Here is a 16828-nt window from a genome sequence, read left to right as displayed (position 1 = left end):
TTAGCTTCTGCACATGCGTAGAAGAAAAAAAATCAGCAAAAAAATTAAATTAAAAAATTGGGGGGGAAATACCCCGCTCCCAAATCCAAATAAATGGCAGTGTCCACGGAACTGACTCCTTGAAGTCACAAGCGGTTTGTTATCGGTTTGGGTGAACAGGTGTGAACTGCTAGGAACCCAGCTCTGATCCGATGGGTTCCCTGTATGTCAGCCTACCAGCATCTCTCCAGATAAGCGGACTACAGTTCCCAGAATTCTCTGCTCTAAATGTGCCAGGTATGGAGTTCTGGGAATAGAGGTCCATCTCTCTGCAGGTCTATAGGTCTCCAGATCTGGAAAAGTGGACAGAAATTTAATGTGGTTTCTTTGAGGCTGGCAGGCATTTAATTTTGAGGCTGGCAGATATTTTATGAACTACATTTAGATCAGATCGAAGGTGTCGTAGCTCTAGTTTTCTGAGCCCAAAATTTCAAGTCTGGCGGAATACGGTATTCTGAGCAGAGGAGTGAAGGACTCTTCTTGTGAAATATTTCTGGACTCTCTCAATTGTGTTGATGTCCGATACGTAGTGCAGGTTCCAGACGGGTGAACTGTATTCGAGGATTGGTCCGGCAAATGTTTTGTATGTTCTGGTTAGTAGTTTAATATTGCCAGAGAAGAAGCTACACAATATTAGATTAACAATACTTAGTGCCTTTTTGGCAATGTTGTTACAACGGGCACTTATTTTATTTCTTATTTTATTTGTTTTGTCAAGTATGTATTGGTGGTATACAAAGGTATAATAATATTTATATACATGATGATAGTAAAAGAGAAACATTAGGATAGGGGACGAAGGCATTCTGGTGCACTTATGCACGCCCCTTACTGACCTCTTAGGAATCGGGACAGGTCAACAATGGATAGTCTAAAGTTTTGAGGTTTAGGAGATGATACTACAGAGTCAGCCTGTCAGGTATGCATCAACTACTGGGTTACTAAAGTCATATTTCCTCCAGTCAAGCTTAGAGCGGTTTACATGTATCTGTTGTGTGCTCATGTGTTGTTGTGGTTGAAGCTGAAGTGATTGTTTCCTCATTGCTTATTTGACCCCTATGACAATCATTGTGTTGTACCACATAATTCTTGACAAATGTATATTTTTCTTTTATGTACACTGAGAGCATATGCACCAGGACAAATTCCTTGTGTGTCCAATCACACTTGGTCAATAAAATTCTATTCTATTCTATTCTATTCTAGTCATTGACAGGAAGGCCGTTGTAACAGATGGTTTTATGGGCTATGCTTAGGTTGTGTTTAAGGCGACATAGTTCTAGGCTTCTTAAACCTAGGATTGTAAATCTAGTTGCGTAGGGTATTCTATTGCGAGTAGAGGAGTGGAGGGCTCTTCTAGTAAAGTATCTCTGGACATTTTCTGCAGGGTTTATGTCCAAAATATTTTGTAGGTTCCAGACAGATGAGCTGTATTCAAGGAAAGTTTTGTATGCTGTGGTTAGCAGTGTGAGAGAAGCTACCTAGGGTTGGGCTAACAACTCTTGAAGCCTTTTTGGCAGTGCTGTTGCAGTGGGCTTTGGCACTTAGGTCATTAGATATGAGAACTCCAATGTTCTTCACAGCTCCCTTCACAAGGGAGACACTGACCCTCAGCCTACCTCACAGGGCTGTCGTGAGAGAAACAGAAACAGGTAAATAGAGAGAGAGCGCGCGCAATGGAGGGGGAGGCACGCGAATGGGAGAAGGAGGAGGAGCCTCCGCTTGCCCTCGCGCCGCGCGTCCCGCCCCCCTCTCACCCCCACCTCACCCTCTCCCTATTTTTCCCGCAGCCATTTTCCGCGTGGCGCTCGCTTGCGCGTGCGCGCGCCGGCTCCTCGCGCTCGCTCGCGCGGTGGTGGGGGGGGGGGGCACCGTCTCCCAGCGTGCAACGCGCCGGGGAGGTGGAGGAGGAGGAGGGGGGGGGGGAGAGGCAGAGTCTGAGGCGCAAAGAGGGAGGAGCGGCCTGGAAGCGGCCGCCGGGCGGGACGGCGGGGAGCGCTGGCTGAGGAGGAGGCGGCGGCGGAGGAGGCGGCCGCCGGGCATCCCTGAGGGTGCGTCTCCCTCGCCTTTTTGGCCGCCCTTCCTTCCTTCCCTGCCTCCTCGCCGCCTCAGGCACACACTCACACACGCGGGAGAGCGCCCAGCTGCCCCGGTGAGTGAGGGGAGAGGCGTCTGAGGGGAAAAGCGTCTGAGGGGAGAAGCGGGAGGGAGGGCGGCTGCGCCATATGGGTCCGCACTCCGGAGACCGAGCGGGCGGGGAGGGGTCCGGCACGTGCATTTGAGGGGAGGGGGAGGCGTTGGAGGCTAAGGGGAGTTTGAATAGAAACGGTTTGGGGGGGGCGGCGGCAGCGGGAGGAGGGACGCCCCCTTCCCGGCCCTTCCCTGAGGGGTCTCTCCGGCTTCTCCAAGGGGAAAAGAGGCCGGCGGAAATGCGGTTCGCTGGACTCGCGGACCCCTCCTTCCCCTCGGCCGGGAGGGAGGGTGGCAGCAGGGCGGTGGGGGTCAGCGCAGGCCCCGGCTGTGGGCCATGTTTCCTCTCCCTCCTCCCGGGATTCTGATCCGAAGCGGAGCGAACCCGGCCCGCGCGTCCCCTTTTGGGCGCTCGGGCAGACGGAGCGGAAGCGGTTGAGGTTTCTGCGGCGGCTCCTCTTCCTCTCCCCCCCCTCCCCGTCTCCCGCGAAGACTTTCGTGGTTCTTGGAAAGCGGCGTCTGGGGAGACCGTCGTGGCTTTCGAAGGAAGGGAAGGGGGGGGGGTGAAGAAGAGGGGAGGTGGAGGAGAAGAGTAGAGGGTGGAGAAGAAGAAGAAGAAGAAGAGTGGTGGAGGAGGAGAAGGGGAAGAGGAGGAGGAGAAGACGGAGAGGAGAAGGAGGAGGAGAAGAAGGGAAGGAGAAGGAGGAGGAGAAGAAGGGGAGGAGGCGGAGGGGAAGAAGGGGAGGAGGAAGAGGGGAGGAGGAGGAGAAGTAGTGGTGGTAGTAGTAGTAGTAGTAAACAAGACAGCAAATGAAACACAGGTTGAAACTTCAGCCTTTGACCCTCTGCTGCACGTCCCTTGGTTTCCAGTCCTGCAGACAGACACCCTTCCTAGTTTTCAATTAAACTTTCTGTCTGTGGTTCTGCTTGGCGTTTTCTCCAGTGTATGATGGTGGGTTGTGTATTAACTAGGACTAGGAGGGTTATCTGGAAAGTAAGGTTACAAGATTTTTTTAAAAAAAATACAATGAATGAATATATTTAAATACAAGTTAGTTACATGGATTGTAACATAGGTATTACATTATTTTTTCCACATAATTCCACATTTTTAGGATGCTTTTAGTTTTAGATTTCTAGATATTTTATTTCTCCCCCCCCCCCCCATATGAGCCTGAAGAAAAGGGCAGCATAGAAATCTAATAAATAAGTAAGTAAATAAAGAAATGATCACCATTCAGTTCAATACATTTTGGCATCTATGGGACGGATTTTTTGATGCCTGTGTCATAGAAATCTCTGGCCACATTTTTCAGCCAGTTTGTCACTTCGATTTTCACGTCCTCATTGATGTTGGAAAAGTTTTTCCCATCCACTTCTGTCTTCATTGTGAATTTCCGTCCTTCTGTAATTGATATTCCATACCCATTTTGTCACATGCTGTCTTGACATTACGTCCTCCCCATAAACTTAAATGATTTCATGATGAATCTCTACAGCTTTCATGCCCTGAACATTCAGGTAGCGTATTACAGCGTGCATTTTGCATTTGGCAGGAAACGGAATGAGGACGCTCATTTCTAACCTTCCCCACAACGCCAGTCAATGATCTACTGACCCCTGGCACTGCTCGTTCGCTTTCGCTGGCTTCCCACTACACAATAGTAATACCAACTTCCCCCGCAAACATTCCCTGCGAAAGCTAACGTGCCTTGTAACCTTACTTTCTGGATAACCCTTGTACAACCATGTGTCTAGTGACGGTATGAAGTCGCAGTGGCAAGGAAGAAAGTGACTGGTGACCAGTTTTTCATACTTACGACCTTTGCAGCATCCTCGTAGTCAAAATTTGGGGGCTTGGCAACTGCTTCCTACTTATGACCATTGTTCCTGTGTCCCGAGAGTCATAAGATCCCCTTTTCTGACCTTCTGACAAGCAAAGTCAGATTCACTTAACAATTGGGTGGCTAACTTATTAACTGTAGTGATTCGTTTAACAGCTGCGGCAAGAAAGGTCACACAATGAGGCAAAGATCACTTAAATGCCTCACTTAACAACAGAAATGTTGGGCTCAATTGTGGTCTTACATCGAGGGCTATCTGTACTTTGGGGAAGGCTTTCTTCACTATTGCATTCCAAATGTTGTGGTACACAATACAGGCAGTCATTGATGTAAGACCACAACTGCAATTGAGCCCAACATTTATGTTGCTAAGCAAGAGATTTGTTAAATGAGTTTTGCCCCGTTTTATGACTTCTTGCCACAGAAACCGGAATATTAACAACTGAATCATTGCAATTGTTGTTGATAACCCGGCTAAATGAATCTGGCTTCCCGATTGACTTTCCTTGTCAAATGGTCACAAAAGAGACCATGAGCCTTGGGATATAGCAATGGTCATAAATATGAACCATGTTTATGCTGAGCATCTGAATTTTGATCACATGATCAGAGGGATGCTGCAAAGGTAGTAACTGAAAAATGACAATATGTCACTTTTCTTGAGTGCTGTTGTAACTCTGACCACTAAATGAACTGATGTAAGTCAAGCATTACCTGGTCTACTTTGACCCTTTCCTTCCCAGTTTTATTGCAAATGAACACACAATATGCACATGATAAACGCTGGGCGCTTTTACAGTTGGCCTAAGATCTGAGTCCAGATAATGCTGTATAGTAAAAATGTTGTGATTTTGGAGTGCATTGTTGGTGATGAACATCTGTACTGCAAACTTTCCAATCCCCCTTCCCACCCTGAAACCCACATCTGGAAGTAGTTTAGATTTTCTTTCCCCTAACAACATCCTTAAACAATAACCAGTATATACATGGCATGATTCAATTTATAAACAGATTACTTAAGCTCACAAAAGAAAGGAAGGTAATATTAATTTGCTCAGTCGTGTTGTCTGGCAAATCTCCTTCTAGTTATGATGATAGATGAACGATTGCTTCCTTGCCCTTATCCTCTTCCCTCTGGACTCAAGTCAGCTTATTCAGTTTGTCACAACTGCTTTCATTTTTGCTTAGGTCTGATATTACAACTCTTGGCTTAAATCTAATGGTGCTGGGTCTATGTATAACTAACAAGGCAACAGTTGTTTCCATTGTGTACCTCTAATGTAGCTGTTTGTGTATTTAAGATCCTGTGATAGAAACCATTATCTGTGATTCTCCCTGTCTTTGCAATTCTCAGGGCTTGTTTTGATGTAGCAGTGCCTCCTCCATCTTTCTCAACATTCAAGGCAATCTCCACCTTTGCAGGGAGTTAACAGATGCCAACTACCATTTGATTTTAAAAACCATAGCCATCATTTTATAAAGCAGACTGTCAATGAATAAAGGTTAAGAGAGGACACAGATGTCTTCCATTCCCCAGAAGTCCTCCAAGTGCCAGACAGTATTAGGCATTTAATGAACTGAATGGGGAATTGGTGACCCATGCTACTTTCTGTGTTGATATGGGCAACAACTGCACCTGTTAAAATCCTCTTCTCTGCACCACAACTAATTAAGTATTTAAAAGCTTTTGTTCTTGATTGTACCTGATTACCTTAGTCCAATGGTGATGAAATATCCTGTTTTCAAGGAAGTGGTCTGGTATCAGGAGCCACTTTTAATCATTTCAAACCATAAGATAGGGTACTAAAGCTTTGTGTCTTCTAAGGCAGTGATTTTCAACCTTTTTTGAGCCGTGGCACATTTTTTACGTTTACAAAATCCTGGGGCACACCACCCACCAAAATGACACAAAATGACACCCTAAGATACTCTCCTCTCTTTTTCTATCCTGTCTCCTTCCCACCCTTTTGTGTGTGTATGTGTGTGTGTGTGTATATACACGCTCATGAACCATTTCCAAAAACAGGTGAGGGCTGGGTTTTTTTCTCTCTCTTATTCTTTGGGTGCTTTTTATCATATGCTTTAAATCAAGAGTCACTTCTCTCTCTCTTTTGTTTCTCTCTCTTTCCTCTCATTCTCTGCCTCAACGATTTTCTCATTTCTCTTTTTTCTTCCCCTTTTTGCTCATTGCTCTCTCTCTCTCCCTTCCTCTCCTTTTCTCTGTCTCTCTTGCTTTCTTTCTCTCTCTTTCTGTCTCTCTTTCTTTCTCTCTCACTCTTGCTTTCTCTCTCTTTCTCTTTTCTTTCTCTCTCTTGCTTTCTCTCTCTCACTCACTTTCTTTCTCTCTCTCTCTCTTGCTTTCTCTCTCTCACTCACTCTCTTTCTCTCTCTCTTGCTTTCTTTCTCTCTCTTTCCCTCTCTCTTTCTTTCCCTCTCTCTCACTCTCTCTCTCTCAGCAAAAAGTTGCGAGACCGGAACCTGAGCTTCCTCCTTCGCGGCACACCTGACCATGTCTCGCGGCACACTAGTGTGTCACGACACACTGGTTGAAAAATACTGTTCTAAGGAGACATTCAGTATGCAGGCATTTTAATCATAAATGGCAATCCTTTTCTATTTTTGTTTCGATAGACAAGTTGGGGGATTTTTGAATGTTAATGTAACCTAACTATTAAAGAAATGCTTTGCACACATTTTAAAATTACTTTAGCTAGATTAGCATATTTTGAACGTTAACCTAAATTTAGACTGAATGCTGTCAGAGTTTAATGGTGAAAAACTATGAACTTGTAAGAAGCCAATTTGGATAATGATTTAACTTCCTAGAAAGGCATTGTTTGGACTGGGATATCCTGTGGTTATTTGAGCATAGGATCCTTTGCCCCTGTGTGTAATCAACTAGAGATTGGGTCAGTTTGTGCATAACAGGAAGCCATGGATTCCTGCTCTGTGAGTGAGTTGTGGTTATACTGTAGCTCCTTCTTTCCTTTTCCTTCGGTTTTGCATGCCAGGGAAGGAAATGTGAAACTTGCAATTTCAAATAAATCATGTTTCCTATTAAAACCAAAGTGCAGAAATTATGGTTTGTTTAAACCAGTTTTAGAGTCTGGTTTGTTTACTGAGCTTTATCCAGCCACAGAGCTCTGAGTTTTGGCATAACAGTTGCAACATGATGTTGGAAGCTGGAAAGCCATCTTTTCTTGACTTCTGATTCTGGGAAAGGAAAGGTGTGAGACGGGGTTTTATTATGTCTGGATTGGATCGTTGCAATAAAACAAAATGGCAGACTATCAGGATTGGGCATTTCCTTTTGAGTTTGTTGAAAAGAGGGATAGAATGAACCGATAAGACCAAGGGCTGTTTCCACATGCCACAGAAATATGAATTTCCAAAAGTAAGGATGTTTGCGCTGAGGCTGTTGACTTCACACACAGATTCATGCAGTTTTCTTGTAGTATGGAAATGATCTGGCATTGTCTTCATACAAAGTTTGGGGATTTTTGAGGTGGTGTTGGTGTTCCTCCTAATCTAGTCTGCAGCTTTGGCATTCCTGATGGTTTCCCATCCAAATATTAGTTTGGTCTAACTCTGCTTAACTTGCAAGTCAAGGGAAGTTGAACAGATGCTATTACCTGTAGTTATGCACACCGCAATCAGGAGAGAGAATACTTTTTAACATGGCCTAGTGTGGCCCCCTCAGTCTCATAATTTGCACATCACATCTTATCTTTGTAGTGTGGTGGCTGTAGGGGTGAGGTTTTGCCCATTTAGAAGAGCCCAGCTAGCGGAGGGCTTTCTAACTTTATCATTTCTTTTCTACCCACCTAAATAACTGTCCTTTCCCAGGTGATTGGGAAGATTAATCTATAGCTTTGCTTTTATCATTTAAAAGCTAATCCAAGACCATTGTTATATTTTATAAATGCTGCTTTTTCTTCTCTTAATGAAAAGTATTTCGTTATCAAATGCCTGTGCAGAAGTTAATTGTATTTTTGCAGAAGCAATTACTGAATTGAATAACTTTGCCAGTGCATTTTAATAATCAAAAGGCAACAATTTTTAAGTTCTGTGGTCATTGCTCAGTCTGTCTGTTCTTAGTAGACTTACAAGACACAATCTATTAAGTCCAGTTCTGAATGCAGTAGTTGCTTCTTTTATCTTTCAGATGAGCAGCTTTCATTTTCAGAAATTTTGATTTTTTCACTCTTCTTCTTTTCTCCTTTTTTTCTTTGTGGACATTTTTTGTTTAGTTTTCTAAAAAATATTCTTAGTATTTAATTTTTGTGCACTTTTGGTCATGCAAGTATACATTAAAATTAGTTAGTTTTTCAGAGGAAACTCAGAAGAGGATTTATCCTATTTTTGTATCAGAATAGAGGTTTTTAAAAAATCTTTTCTCTTGAGCAAGGAACATGAATATCTACTTCCTTCCTTCCTTCCTTCCTTCCTTCCTTCCTTCCTACCTACCTACCTACCTACCTACCTATGATGGAGTACAAAACTGTTATCTGTGTAACACTGTAAAAAGAAGTTTAAGAGGCATAGGGCACTTCTTATTCCTAACTTGGTACTAAAAACTTTCTTTGTTTTTTTGGTGGAAGGGGAAAGAAGAGCTTTCCTATACTGAGTAACTTTGCCTCAGTTATTAAGCTGGAAATGGTGGAATGAATTGATTGAAACTAGTCCAGGGACAATGAAACAAGTTACATTTATTTGTGGTCTAGAGGATAAAATAAGATTCCCCAAACAAATTAAATAAGTTCTGTAATGCCAAACTGTTTTTAAGTGGAAACAGATTCCAAAAATTCCTCTTTTTCCTAACTTTGAGATACTGCTCACTCTTTTTTGGGTGGGCGGGGGAGGAGGTGGAATTGACAAGTTACCTTTGCTTATACAGTAGTCCCTCGCTATACCGCGCTTCACCTACTGCGGCTTCACTTCATCGCGGGTTTCTGAGGAAGTCGATTGGCAGATTTAAACAGCCCGCCGAACTCGATCGGCAGGTTTTTCAAAAAAATAATAATCTAAAATTGTAAATACTGTATTTAAATACTGTATCTAAAATAAATACTGTGTGGGAAGGGTTTATAAACACTTAAAACAATGAAAACTTACCAAACAATTACAATATAAATACTTAAATAAGTACTATCAGTCGATAAATTCCCCATCGCGGATTTCACCTATCGCGGCCAGGTCTGGAACCTAACACCAGCGATAGGTGAGGGACTACTGTATTCTGTTTTTGTGGTAAACATTTTGCTCTAGTTTTCACATACTCTGAACTGTAGGCTGTAGATATGCCACTGTAGAGGTAGTCCGCGGCTTAAGACTACAATTGAGCCCAATATTTATATTGCTAAATGAGACAGTTAAGTGAATTTTGACCCGTTTTTACAATCTTCCTTGCCACAGTTGTTAAATGAATCAGTGCACTTATTAAGTTAGGAACACGGTTCTTAACTGAAGGTGGCTTCCCTGTTGACTTTGCCTGACAGAAGGTTGCAAAAGGGGACCCGTGACCCCGGGACACTGCAACAGTCATAAATACAAGCCAGTTGCCAGGCACCTGAATTTGATCATGTGACCATGGGGATGCTGTAACGGTCAAAAGTGTGAAAAACAGTCATGTCACTTTTTCCAGTGCTGTTGTTACTTTGAACAGTCATTAAGTGAACTGTTGTAAGTTGAGGACTACCTGTAAATGACACTGTAGGTGGTAAAGTATGAATATGCAAAGGGAAGCCCAGGGAGTACAGTGCATATTTTTTTCTTTGAGTGGCTTTGTATTTTTCTTTATGACTTGTCTTAGCTTCTAGTGTCAGCAAATTGATCAAGTCAGTGATATTTGAGGACGTATAACAAAAATACCAATGTTGAAAATAGATTCATTTTCAAATTCTGTATAATTTCAGAGAATCTCTGACATGGTATTAAAGAGGTGGTGCTATTTCTGTTTTCTATAGTTTCAGCTGCTTAGAATCAGAATTTTTGGATTTGGTGGGTGGTGTCCATATTGAATTCTACCTTAAATTTTATCACAGATAGAATGTAAATTAAGGCCAAATAAATAGAAAATACTAGGACTGTGCAGTGACTTCAGATTCAAAATCAGGAAGATACCTTAGAAAATGCAAAGAATGCAGTACAGCTGTGTGATCCCGGGGAGATAGACACTTGCCTTAAGGTGATGTAGGCAGATGCTAACTTCATGCCTCTCTATGCAATCAAAGAATCTTTTTGCCTTTACTTGGTCCTTCTAATTCCAGGGCCTCTGAAATTAAGTAGACAAATGTAACTGATTGAATATCTGTTTGTAAAAAAATGCCATAATACTGAACTCACCAATTGGGATCTTTATTTCTATTTTTTTAAATGCATTATACCAGGGGTCGACAAAGTTGTTCAGAATCTAGGAGCCAGCCAAAAAATTTAGGAGCCAGAATTTTTTTTAAGCAAACTTGGTTTTTTGCCGAGTCTCCACCTGACATCGCTTTCACCCCCTCCCCCCCGGCGCAGGCCTGGCTCCGCCGAGCCGGCTCTGCTGTACTCCCGTCGGGATCCGAGGGGAGACCGTTAGTCAGAAACCGAAACAGAGAAGAAGGAAAGGGAGACCGGGCCGGGGACGCGGGGGAGGGGGGGAGGGGGGAGGAGGGGTTACTGGTCGGAAGTCACCGCGCACGCGGCCGGAGGAGGAATGAACAAAACCTCACGCCGGGAGGGGAGGGGCTTCCGCTTCTCTCCGAAGGCGGGTGAGCAGCCAAGATCGGAGCGTCTGTGTGCGGTGGGGGGGAGTGAAGGGGTTCGAGTAGGAGGCGGAATGGAGGCAAGGGGGGGAGGGAGAGACGCACGCAAGCGCAGGGGACGCTGGGAAAGCAGCTCGCTCCGAGGTTGATGGGCGGAGCTACGGAAGCCAAGATGTACCATTTCTGGGCGTAAACACAAGGCGGGAAAAATATACTGTATACATACAGTACAGCAGGCAACATTTTCTAGGCGCCAGACAACATTTTCTAGGCGCCACTGGCGACCAGGCGCCTGGGTTTGTCGATCCTTGCATTATACACCAAGTAACAGGGCTGTTAATTTTTTTTCTAGCCTGTAAAATATTTCATTCAGGATAATAAATTGAGACAGTATTTTTTTCCTGTGTGGCATATTGTATTTCTCTTTGTGCAGAAAGCCTAAAAAGTTCCCATTCTTTCTAGCTTGCTTTACAAATGGAGTTTTAGAAGTATTCAACAGTGGGGAGCTAGAACAAACCTCTTTAAGGATTATATGCTAGGTGCTATATGTTTTCTGTTGTTTATGGTAATTTGTTTTTTATTATTTGGGATAATGTTAACGTTTGAATAGATTCCTAATAGGAAATGTTAGCTATGAATGAAATATGATATTTTCCCCTGGCTTTATTATTTAAATATATATGTAGCTAAAATTAGATTTTCTTTATGTAGCTTCACCTTTGGAATGCTTGCAATATCTATAGTCAGCTATTTTTTTTAAATAGATTGTACAGTACTAAAAGTAGCTTTTTTTGAAAAGATGTTATGAAGTCTCACTGACTGGTGGACTACTTCATTCAAAAGGTAAACACTAGTTTTCCTGTTTAGTTACTACAAAAACATACAATTCTTCATAAGGCCCAAAGAAAGAAATGAAATACGGAAATAAGGCTTTTTGAGAAAAAGGTATCTGCATGCCGAGTTCAGAATTGTGTCTTCTCTGCTGGTGGAAAGCCTTGTCATCTGAAAGCCACTATTAAGAAGTTGCACAATATATCTTTAAACTTAAAATTCTATTTGATATGTTGTTTTCAGAGCAGGTCTTTTCTGGAAAAACCCCCCCAGCTGTTATGGTTATGTAGAAAGCATGTTGATAATCTTATGGAAAATGATTTAAATCCTCATGAAATGTGTAAATCATTTATTACTTATATTTGTATGGCTGTCCATAAAAGTCGACACATGACTTTGGATGGCCAACTGCCATAATGATCCTTTAAGATTGTCCAGACAAAAACAGTATGTCACATTTGGGGCAACTCAAAGGCACACAATTAACACCAAGTTGGGGTCTCACACCGCCAGGCCCCATTGGCCAAGCGAAGAAGGCTGCAAGGCAGTTTGTGACAGTTTGACAGGATTGGGCCATTCAAACATTAAGAGAGATTGGCATGCTTTCTGAGTCCTATTGAATATTATTGTTTGATAGAAATGACCCAGAGCAGGCCATCTTGTTGGATCTTATGGAACAAACAGAATAACTTGGAGACAAGAGTCTTGCAAGTAACTGTGTACAGTACTAATAAAGGAGAATATTTATAGCTCAGGGTTGAAATAAGGGCTCCTTGGTGCCTCTGAGCTTGTTTGTTTTCTTGCAGACATGTCATTATCCAACCCTGGAACATCATCAGTGCTACTCCAGTTACCTAGTTTGGGTAATGAAACATCTGCAAGAAAATAAGTAACCCCTCAAACAGTTGTGTGCACTGAAAAGAGCACCTTGACATCTGACAAGCCTGATTTTCAGCCTTAGGCTTACATCTTGACTGCAGAAGACTTTTTTCATTTTGAAGAATGCTATTTGAGCTTTCTGTATCTTTGCCTTCATTTCACAAATCATGTCCCAGCTTTCATGTACATTAAAACTGAGGTACATGATCCTTTCAACTTTTTCTAGTGGTATTCTGAATTTATCAATGCTAAATTAATGGCTTGCTTGCTGATGACCATGATTTTGGTTGAGGTGTTAAGTTTCAAATATCATAAGTACTTGTGTGGCTGAATATTGGACCAGCTATAGCTTCTCTTCATGGGCAGTCCATACAGAGTACTTGGCACTAATCCGGACAGGGGGTGACAAATCCTGAGTAACTCTGAGAAGGGCCCCCAAATGATGAATAGGTGCATTTGACATATAGGATGAATTTATGCAAAGGCTCCCAGAGTCATGGTTGCCCCTCGCTCTTTGAACAGGGGCTGACAACCTTCTAAACTGCAAACCTACTCTGCTTGAAGGCATCTGCCCCATTTAGAACCTCACACCCTGATCAGAGGGGTGGGAGTCCCAAACCCACATCTACTCAGTCTCTTAGGCTTGAACAAATTATTCCTCATTTAATAATAATAATAGTAGTAGTAGTAGTAATAATAATAATAATAATAATAATAATAATAATAATAATAATTTATTAGATTTGTATGCCGCCCCTCTCCGAAAACTCGTTTATCTTTGTTTATCTACAGCTTCTAAGTCCAATTACCTGTCATTTCCTGGGAGGTTTTGGAAAGCATGTGGCTCTAGATTAGAACATAGCATCCTCAGGATCAGCAGCTTTGACCTTTTCCCAGATAACTAGTAAATAACCATGTTTTTAGACAGCTTGCTAGATTTGAGACAGGAATGTAGTTCAGAGTGATTCTGAGCAAGTTTATCTGTGAATATTCCTCATAGAGCATTGTAGATGTTCTTCTGGCTCAATTGCCAAGTATCTGAATTTTGATTGTGTGACCCTGGAGATGCTGCAATGGATCTATGACTGTTCACTGCAGCCAACTCGTCACAGGACAGGTGTTACGCTAATATCAAAGACATGGTGGAATAGAATCGTTAGAGAAAGGATTCAAAAGGAGGGACAATAAAATGTTGAATGACCAAAATTAAAAACCAGTGTTTCTTTATTTTCAATAAATTGAATAGTTAAATTGTCCTGCAACAAATTGTTGGCAGTAATAAGTTGCTCCATTCCGTGGTCATAAGTCATTTTTTTCAATACTTTTGTAACTTTGAATGGTCATTGAATGTAAATCAATGACTACCTGTACTTCTGTACTGATGATGTCCATGGAATTGTTTTCAACAAGGGGAGATGGTGGGTAGAAACAACACTGTGGGATATTGACACATGTTTATGAGAGCCTTGCCATTAATGGTACTTTAGGATATTTCTTTTTAAAGAAGACTTAATAGAGACAGCTTGAGGGAATGGCTAGGCAAGAGGCCAGAGAAACAAAGGTCAGTGTAGAAAATGTAGCTAAACCAATGAGTCATGTCTCCCCCCCCCTTTTTTGTGAGTAGTGAAAGTTAGGTCATAGCAAAGTACGTAAGAGGCAGGACTTTTAAAGATTGCAACAGCTATCAGATCTCAACAGATTTCAAACATAGGAAAGTTCTATAAAGTTTGTGCTTTGTAGTTGTCTGAATAGATAAAACAATTTGGGGGTTTTCCTTGGAAATTGCAAGTGCTTTCCAGAAAAAGAATGCATCTTCTCCAGAATTGTGGATACTTCTACTCATAGACTTCCTGTTTCTCTTGGGGGGGGGGGGGGGGGAGATTAGATAATAAATTCTAATTATTTCTTTATAGTAAAAGACCAGAAACAACATACAGCAGTAAGCAAGTAAAGAAAAAGAGAAAAGTACCTGATTTGGATAATAAAACATAAATCTTAAATCTTAACAGAGTTGGAAGGGATCTTGCAGGTCATCTAGTCCAACCTCCTGCCCAAACAGGAGCCTTACATCTGCCTCTACCTAGTATCGAACTCACAACCTGCTGATTGTTTGGCAAGAGCTCCACCTATAGGCCAGTGTAGAGGAATCTTACGTGATGTGGTGTTGGTATTCTAGGTTTGAGGCTCTTCTGTATTTATTCATCTTAATGTTCTGATTAGCAATTGAAAAAGAAAACAAAATAATCTACGCTATTGTAATCGACAGAATAAACAAATAGACGTACTGGCAAACATACAGTAATTAGAAAATTAGCAGTAAAACTTTACGCAGGGTTGAAAACTAAATTTAATAGATTGGCAAATTAATTAATTAGAGGTGGGGAATATTAAATCATGTAGCTAAATGGTAAGGATGAAATATAAACATATATGTATGCTTCCTATATCATTTCACAGATTCTGTTTTTTTATGCAGTCACATAGAGACCTGGGAGTTTCTATAGCACACAGGTGTCAAATTTGCTGCGTCAGGTTTCGGTCATGTGATATTTCGTGACGTTTTCCCCATTCGCGGAGCTGGGGTGGGCGTGGCCTACTGTAAGTGTGACGCATCCGGCCCGTGGACTGCCAGTTAGGCACCCCTGTTATAGCAGGATGGGCTTGTGATGATAGCATATCAAGAATATTGTCTTTCGGAATTACAGAGCCTTCTCCAGTGCTGTTGAAATGAGATTCTTCCTGTCTAGCATGGATAATGCTATTTGTATGACACTCATTTGTTTAACTTTTAAAAGGATGTGAAGGAGGGAAACACATTGTGATTTTGACCCCCCTCTCTTGCTAACCTATTTTTTATGTTGCTTCTGAGAAATAGTTCCCATCAAATATTTTTTTTAAAAAAAATTTTTTTGGTTAAAATTGCTTTCTTTTTTTTACGTGGTGTAACTAACACAGAAAATATGGAAACTGTTATTGTATTGATAATTTTATGATGTTAACTGTCCAGTCACTTATATGAGATGGGAGACTATGTAAGTATAGTAAATAAATTAAACCAAGCTGTTTAAAATGGATAATGTGCTATTAAGCACTGTTTATTTTTGTAGAAGTCTTTTCCATTTAGCTCGGTAAAGAATCTTCTTGCATTCAGTCCCTTGGCCCATCCTGCATTTACACTACTTCCATCAGCTACTGTTCATAAGGTAGCTGGTCAGCTCCTCATGCCTTGCATGGCATCATCTATCTTTTTATGTTAGACGGCCACTCTGCAATGCATATACTGTACTGTATTACTGCTGACATATTTGAACATAGAAATAGTAACAGAAGCGGGGTAAGGAACTGAGTCATAATTGCAATTATTTTGTTACTGATAAAAGTGTGTAACAGAAAATGAATAAACCAGTCAAAAGAAGTCTCCACCATATCTTCAGTTTTTCAGACTGGAGGCCAAAACCAGACTTTTCCGCAGAAATGCTTGGGAAATGCAGTTTGGAAATGGCTAATAGTAATGCATTGCCTTCTTCTCCAAAGAAGGCCATCATTTATTTTAAACTGATTTGACACCAGGGTTTTTAGAGTAGGGTGATTCTTGTATTTATTGGTTTTGTCTAGTCTGCATCAATTTTGTAGGCCTGGATTCATCTAATGACAAAATGGTTAAAAGAGTGATTGCTGGACTAGGGATATAATTTCATATTAATTAGGTTTTTAATGATCAGGTTACTCAAGTGTAATGTGTACATTATTGTAGCAGTTTGGTGACACCTGTGTTACAGATAGTGGGCCTGTAAATGAATAGAGACAGCTGTGTTATTAACAAGGAGGCTTTTGTTGTCAACCAAAGAATAAAGCTTTTCATATTATTCTCTGATTCTGTCTTTTAAAATGTTTATTATCTAAAGCTAAAATACAGGCTTTATTTTATTATCTCCTTTATTGATGTAACTATGGGTTTCAAAACAGTTATTTCCACAAGCATTGAGCGTATGATTCTATAGTATCCTTACTGAATACTTTAAAAAGTTTTCTGGGATTCCTGTATGTAACACAGTAAAGTCTCCATTTTGAGCTCAACTTCTGGCTGCTCTGGGGACGTGTTTTCTTCATGAGGTCAGCCAGGTGTTGCCACCTGTTAAGAAATGTGGCACACCAAGACTGTTTCACAATGTGTACCGGCATGAGCAAACACGCCTCCTTGAAACATTATTAGAGAGTCCTTTACAGAAAGCTTAGTTGCAGCTGTTTGGAAGGCTTTCCCTGATTGTCTGCATATTATGTGTCCATTCAGACAACGCT

At 41.5% G+C, this 16828-nt stretch overlaps 1 protein-coding gene across 6 annotated transcripts in view; it reads left to right on the top strand.

Annotated features, from left to right (window-relative positions):
• The first annotated feature begins 2010 nt into the window (after positions 1 to 2010).
• Positions 2011 to 16828, top strand: part of PTK2 (protein tyrosine kinase 2) — a 300863-nt gene continuing 286045 nt past the window's right edge. For 4 of the 6 annotated variants that reach the window (XM_070748365.1, XM_070748361.1, XM_070748363.1 and 1 more), the window contains exon 1: positions 2018 to 2191. The gene's annotated coding sequence lies outside the window, so the exon portion shown is untranslated. Of the gene's footprint in view, positions 2192 to 16828 lie in introns of all 6 variants that reach the window. The other 2 variants (XM_070748364.1, XM_070748360.1) reach the window with 1 other exon arrangement.

The sequence above is a fragment of the Erythrolamprus reginae genome, chromosome 3 (genome assembly GCF_031021105.1).
Source record: "Erythrolamprus reginae isolate rEryReg1 chromosome 3, rEryReg1.hap1, whole genome shotgun sequence".
In the NCBI taxonomy this organism is placed as follows: Eukaryota; Metazoa; Chordata; class Lepidosauria; order Squamata; family Dipsadidae; genus Erythrolamprus; species Erythrolamprus reginae.
The sequence above is the reverse complement of the archived record's forward strand: the minus strand, read 5'-3'. Positions and strand labels throughout refer to the sequence as shown.